This window comes from Vulpes vulpes, chromosome 5 (assembly GCF_048418805.1).
Source record: "Vulpes vulpes isolate BD-2025 chromosome 5, VulVul3, whole genome shotgun sequence".
In the NCBI taxonomy this organism is placed as follows: Eukaryota; Metazoa; Chordata; class Mammalia; order Carnivora; family Canidae; genus Vulpes; species Vulpes vulpes.
The window spans coordinates 50345023-50351822 of record NC_132784.1 but is presented as its reverse complement, the minus strand read 5'-3'; positions in this window follow the sequence as shown (position 1 = coordinate 50351822).

The following is a 6800-nucleotide window of genomic DNA, read 5'->3' as shown; positions in this document are numbered from 1 at the left end:
GAGTTTGACTAACTTTTTACTAATTTCTGCCCTCTCCTGAATAGGGCTTGATATCATTTGGGATGAATTGGTTATTTCTAACACATTTTTTTCTATTTCAAATACATGTTTGCCATTTTGTTCAAATTTATTATCTGATATATTATTTAAGCTTAAATAAAGTAATTCATTCTTCTTAAAAGATAGAAGAAAATATTTGGAAATCTCATTTCTAGTTCCCATTAAAACAAGTAAATAGGTTCAAGGTATTAAATGGTGATATTTAATTATTAAATTTAATTTGGAAGTTTAAAATCTCAATTAATTGACACCCTCATTAAATACAGTAATGACTGACATAAGACACGCAATTCAAGAAAGATAAAATTATTTAGTCGGCTGAAATTGCAGAGACTGCTCCCTAGATTTTAGTGAGATGTGTTTGATTTTACAAAGCCAGTAGTTTATTGTCAACTCTCCAGGAACTTTAATTTTTATCCAAAGATTTTTCTATAATGGAATGATATTTTCAAGAGTAGCAGATATACCGAAACCAAAATCAGGAAAAGTTATTTCTCAGGAAGTAGGATAGAACAGAAAACATGGATGGGAAGCTCTTATGTTGGAGTCCCAAAACCCCTGAGAACTGACTTGGTAGACCTGTATTTACAGATCTGGCTTGTCCACTATAAACATTTTTGCACTCTTGTTCAGTCTCTAGTAGCTTCTTTTAAAAATCTCTGATGCTGACATCTTACATATGATGATCAGCTTCTTTTCTGTTTCTCAAAATCATCATTAATCTCTGCCATTCACATTTTATCTCTGAAACCATATTTGTTGTAGAAATAGCATGAACACTAGGCAAGACAAATGTAACTTCCATGAGCCTCAGTGTCTCCCAGGCTACAAAGGTGAATGTCAAGAGCTCAAAGATATCTACTAATATTAGGTGACAGGACATCTCTGACATAGTGCCCATCACATTATTTTTATAGAATGAATATCAATTGTCCTCTGTTTTAAAGAATCATTTTGGCATAAGGGTTTACCTTCTCCACATTTATAGGAACATTATATCTTGAATCACAATCAGTGCCATCTACATATATTCCTGCTGTAGTAATTATTTAACTCAAAGAAATAGACTGTTTAACTTAAGCATCTTATTTCCTTCAATCTAATGACTGCTCTAAATATAATTGAATAGGCAAAGTATATAACTTACTAATTGCAGTCAAATGATGTTTTAGCTGATTCATAGATATCTTATACTCAGGTGTTTTAAGATCATATATACAATGTTTACCAACAGTAGTATAACAAATAAGACTTTAAATATCATAGTAAAGCTACATTATGCTTAAAATGACAATGTATTCAACAGAGAAGCAACTTGAAACTGAGTAAAGACTATAGGACTTGAAGTCACATGCCCTCATTTAGGGTCTTGTTTCTGCATAGAGTTTTAAAATAAAGAGAATATTGATTCTAAATAAAAAGGAGATCTATTGTATTAAAATCGAACTGGATAAATTAAGGAAAAATATAGGAACAAGATAAGAGCGTAAGCTTTCTTCTGAAAGAATAGTCAGTATCATCAAAAAAGTAATTCAAATCAGTGATAAATTTATACCCATAAAGCCCTCGAAGAATGAATAGGAAGAAGACAATGGTAAGAGGCTTTTTTCCCCCTCAGAGGATCTCCCAATGTTACCTAAGGCTGAATGACAGGCGATCTGGTTGGCTTTATGAGTCACAGATTTTATAGACCACACATGGGGACCAGACAAGCCTCTGGGTCGGTCATGACTCAGAGAGGCAATTTCTCACCACAGTTTCACAAACCCCAGTGATTCATCAGTGTCTTCCTCCTTCAGTCCCTTCTCATTACCACGGCAATTCAAAACTAAAAGAGAGTCAGAAAAGGTGTCAGAGCTTATCTTGCTCCTATTCCCTGAATTTTAAATATCAGTTCAAGCAGGTTTCTGTCAGAACACAGGTAAATATCAGGTGCATTATGTGATATTTAATTTAGGCAACATAAAGGACAACAATGTAAATGGGAAATGTCTAAGGAACAATCTGACCATTCAAAAATACTCTCCATTTGGGCCATAATATCCGATCAATGGCAGATAGGGAACGAACAAACTCAAAATTTTCTGCTTTCTTGAATTCGCTTCACTGCAATTTAAATATTAGATATCCTTAAGATTAATTTTAGGTCTTCATCTGATCAGTTCTCTGAACGTGATAAGAGGATAAAACTAATCTCTGCAGGGAGGTCCTGGGTGCCTCAGAAGGTTGAGTATCAGACTCTTAGTTTCACTTAGGTCATGATCTCAGGGTCCTCCCGATAGATTCAATCAAGGGGCCTCCTGTCCAACTCCACGTTCAGCCCTGTGTGTCAGACTCCACACTCTGCAAGGAGTCTGCTTGGGATTCTTTCTCCCTCTCCCTCTGCCCTACCCCTTGCTCACATGTATGCTTATGCTCTCTCTCTCTCTCAAAATAAATAAACTCTTAAAAAAAAGATTATATAGCAAAGATAAGAGATAGAAAAAAATGATAGGGAATCACAAAAAGAAGAACCTTTTTTAAAAGATGGAGTATTAATGCCAAAATGATGGCTTTAAAAGTGAAATTGTGGACTGTTTCACTAAATAAAATGTACTTATTTATAATTAAAGGAAAACTCATAGTGAGTCATATTTTATCTGGCAAATTGGCTAAGTTCAGGAGTTCATCTTCTGAATCACTGATGTAATCATCGAAAGGAGATAAATCATAAATAAAATTGGAAATGAAAAAAAGCAAAATACATAATTCTTTTTGTTGAAAAGGAAATAGTATTATATAGACAGTTGTGCTGAACAATTTAATGAATGGAAATATTTCCTTAAAGATAGGTGATTAAAACTGCCTCAAGGCTATTCATACACTCAAATTGTTAATTAACACAGCAATTACACCTTGGTTACTCTCTAGGCATTAGGACTACAGCTATAAATAAGATAGACATGGTTCCAGCTCTCATTTTTCTAACATGCAATCTGAGGGAATAAACCAACCAACATGGGTGAAATTGAGAAGTTACCCTGCCTGGAATTACTTCCCAGTAATTTGTTGATGAGACCAACAGATTTCTAAGACCAGATAATGTGTTGATAAGTTCTTTCATGTTAAAGAACAAATTATTTGCATATTATATAACGTACTAGAAAAAAATAAATATAGGAAGTGTTCAAATTAATTTTATATAGCTAACATAACTTTTATGCCAAACTGGAAAAAATATAATGAGAAAGATAATTAAACAGAAACCCATAGTGAGAATGGATACCCTGCCTCCAACTATGTCCCCTTAGGGAAATTCCTCAGTGTAGCTAGTTTTAATAAACTTGATATTCCCAAGGGATGCCTCTCAATGAAAAATCAAGGTTCCTAGACTCACCTACCAGTCTATTTGATCATCAAAGAGACAGCCATATGCTAAATCTGAGCTAGTAAGATATTCTCTACAGGGATTTTGAATCTTGAGGGAGTATCCTGAAGAACAGAGCTCTTTGACTAAAGGACAAGATTGCAGCTTTGTGTGCTATTGGCTATGACTTGCTATCTCACCCTTAGAATTCCTTTGGTTTCTGTTTATGGTCTGATTTCAGCCTTCTGAGCATTCTCTATGTCCTCAATATTCTCCTGACAGGTTCCCCATAACTTCTCTAGAGTTGGATTCTGTTACTAGTAAATAAGAATACCAACTAATGAAATGAAATATAAATGTAAAATTCCTAAATAAACTGTTAACAATTAAATTAAAATTGAATTCCAAGAATAAGATATTGAATATACTTCTTTTAATCCAAGAATTTCAAGCATAGGTTATTAAGATATTCTTCTTAATCAGTCAAAATAGAATATGTACATAGACATTTCAATAGATCATGAGATCTATTTGGTAAAATTCAATGTCTGTATGTTTAATAAAAAATTCTTTATAAAAGGAGGGTTCTTTTTTTTTTTTTTTACACAACAAAGTCTTTTTCTTGTGAATTGTTTGCAGTTTTTGCCTATTTTTTTTTATGATAAATGCAATCCATACTTATTGTAGAAAATCCAGAAAATAAACAAAATTATCAGAAGGCTAATTTACTTAAACCTTTATAAACAGTTGGAAAATATTTACAATAATGTCTGCTTAAAGGATAATCCCTAAATGTATGAAGGTCACTAAAGCATCACAGTGCGAGTCCCAAAATCCTAAATCCGTCTGAGCTCAGAACTCCTGATTGTAGCGCAACCTCTGTTGCACTTCTCGACTACACTTTTAATTTTAGCTGCATTCAAAATAATATATGAGAGGTCCTTTAATTGATACAACGGACTATGTAATTGATATCTCATTCCCTGTAGTGTTCATGCTAACTTTTTTGTATACTCCCTTTGTCTTGCTGACCCACCCCATATCACTTGCTCATTATTTTCTTCGGTCACTCATTTATTCATTCAACAAATAGTTATGGAGTACTTTTAATGGCGCAGGCTATTCTTGATACTTGGAGAAACAGTAGTGAACAAGACAGATAAAAATTTCTATTCCCATGGAACTGGTATTTTAGTGAGAAAACAGAAAACAAACAAAAGCATTCAAATATGTAGTGTTTTAAACTGTGAAAACTCTAAATTTAACTCTAAACAGAAGGAAACAAAGCATTCAAAATATTTCTTCCAATATCTTTATAGCATGTGCAAGGTGGTTCTTGCTGGAGATGTGAGGTAGGTACTGTTATTATGTAGCAGATGAGAGAGTAGACTCAGAGGTTAAATAGCGAATGGAGGACATCCTGCTTGTTAGAGAGTAAGTGGTGATGCAGGATTAAATACTCAGTATCTGAGCAAAAGCCTAAAGTATATGTATTTGCACTATCACAACTCAGTGTCTCCTCATACAGGAAAGATGTGACCTTTCTCAGGGAACTGGTTCTGCTGCAAGAAGGAGCAGCAGGTCTTAGGAATTATGAAGACATTGTACTCATGTCCTTAGGATCATGAAAGACTGTACATTGTGATGGTTGGAGAATCATTGTTGAAGATATGAAAAGTAGTTGTGTATCAACATGACCTAACCAATTCAAATATATGCTTTCTTTCCAGATGGCATATCTATAATATTATTAAAAAATCTAGCCACTGCTTCTTCCTGGGATCTCAACTAAAATGATGTATCTTCTTCAGGCTGTTCCTAATTTCTCTATGTCTTCAGACAAAAATCAGTAATTTCTTTATCCTTTAGAATAAAAGCAAATGATATTCTTAAAAAATGCAGATTGAATATTTTCTAATGTAATCATTGGCTTACATGTCCAATGTAATAAACTGAGCTCTCCAGTAGAATAATGACAATCCCTTATTTGCCTTTTCATATATAAATGTAGCATAGTAACTTGAATATGATAAATACTCAATAAAAATGTATGGAACAAATCGATGTAGTAACAAGTTTTATAGTCAAGAGATTAAGCAATAAAAAAGAAATATCAAATATGACTATGAAATCCTTATAAGAACCAGAATGTTCTGAGGATAAACATTGGGCTTTAATTTCTTGTTTTCATGTGAAGTTGAGATTTGACAAAGTTTTAAAAGTAAAGTGAAAGATAGAAGTTGGCTTTCTAGCACACAGTTTAATGTAGAATACATGGATTCTGCTCCTGGGCCAGATGAGTCCTGTGAAGATTATAAAAAAGATATATTTTCCTTGAGTTTCATTGATTTCATGACAAGGAATTTAAGCTTAAAAGGAGAGGGAGAAAAAAGGGTGTGATATATATGTAATATTGGTAGAATGCAGGAAATCTTGTCCGTCAAGGGATAAAGAAAATCAATAGAAGGAAGTCTCAGCAGTTCTTGGGAGAAATTATTGTAAAGTGTATCAGAAATCATGTTCATGACTTTGGACGGCATAATGTATGGATCAGAGACAACATGAACTTGAGATTCAAATCCAAGCAGAAAAACAGAATTGCAAAGGTACCACTAAGTCCGGAAACCTAAAATATAGGCATCTAAAAATGTACATTGTTCAAAAGGAACATTTCTGGTGGAAAATGTGTCGTCATCAACTGCCCATGTCTAGGAAGGCAACCAACAAGGCACACACATTCATGTACTTGAGAACGTAAGCATAGTAGAGTACATGTGAATGGAGAAGAGAGGAATGAAGAGACATAAAGAAATAAAGAGTTGGAAAGAGCAGGAGAAAGAGAGATCACAGATCTGAAAGAGAAAAGGAGAGATAGAGGAGCAGAGGAGGAGAGAGAAAAGGAGAGAAAGAAGGGAGAGGGAGGAAAAGAGAAAGACTGGGAAGAGAAAAAGCAGAGAGGAGAGGGAGAGAGCGGGAGAGGAAGGGAGGGAGGCAGGGAGGAGGTGGAGGGAGGATGAAAGACTAAAGCTATTCCAGTCAGACGGAAAAATGGAAAAGAATAAATGTTATGAACAGATGATGTGTCTCTGATAACAGATTGTGATAGGGAAGGATATATTTTTAAAGATCTGTGTGGATGAGTTCCTCTACTAAAGTAAGAATTATAATTATCCTCAAGGAAGTATTTGAAGTGAGTATTTGAAAAGAGATTGGAATTTTTGTGGTCTTAGAGGATAAAACTGGCATAGATAGATGAAAGGTATAAGAAAGGGTTTTTCTTCTCAATTTACTACAGTCATTTACAGTTTGAGCTCTTGAGAAACAGCCTATAATATCTCATGAGATAGTATTTTCCAAACCATGAGAAGGCTCAAGAAGAAATTGTCTGACTCTT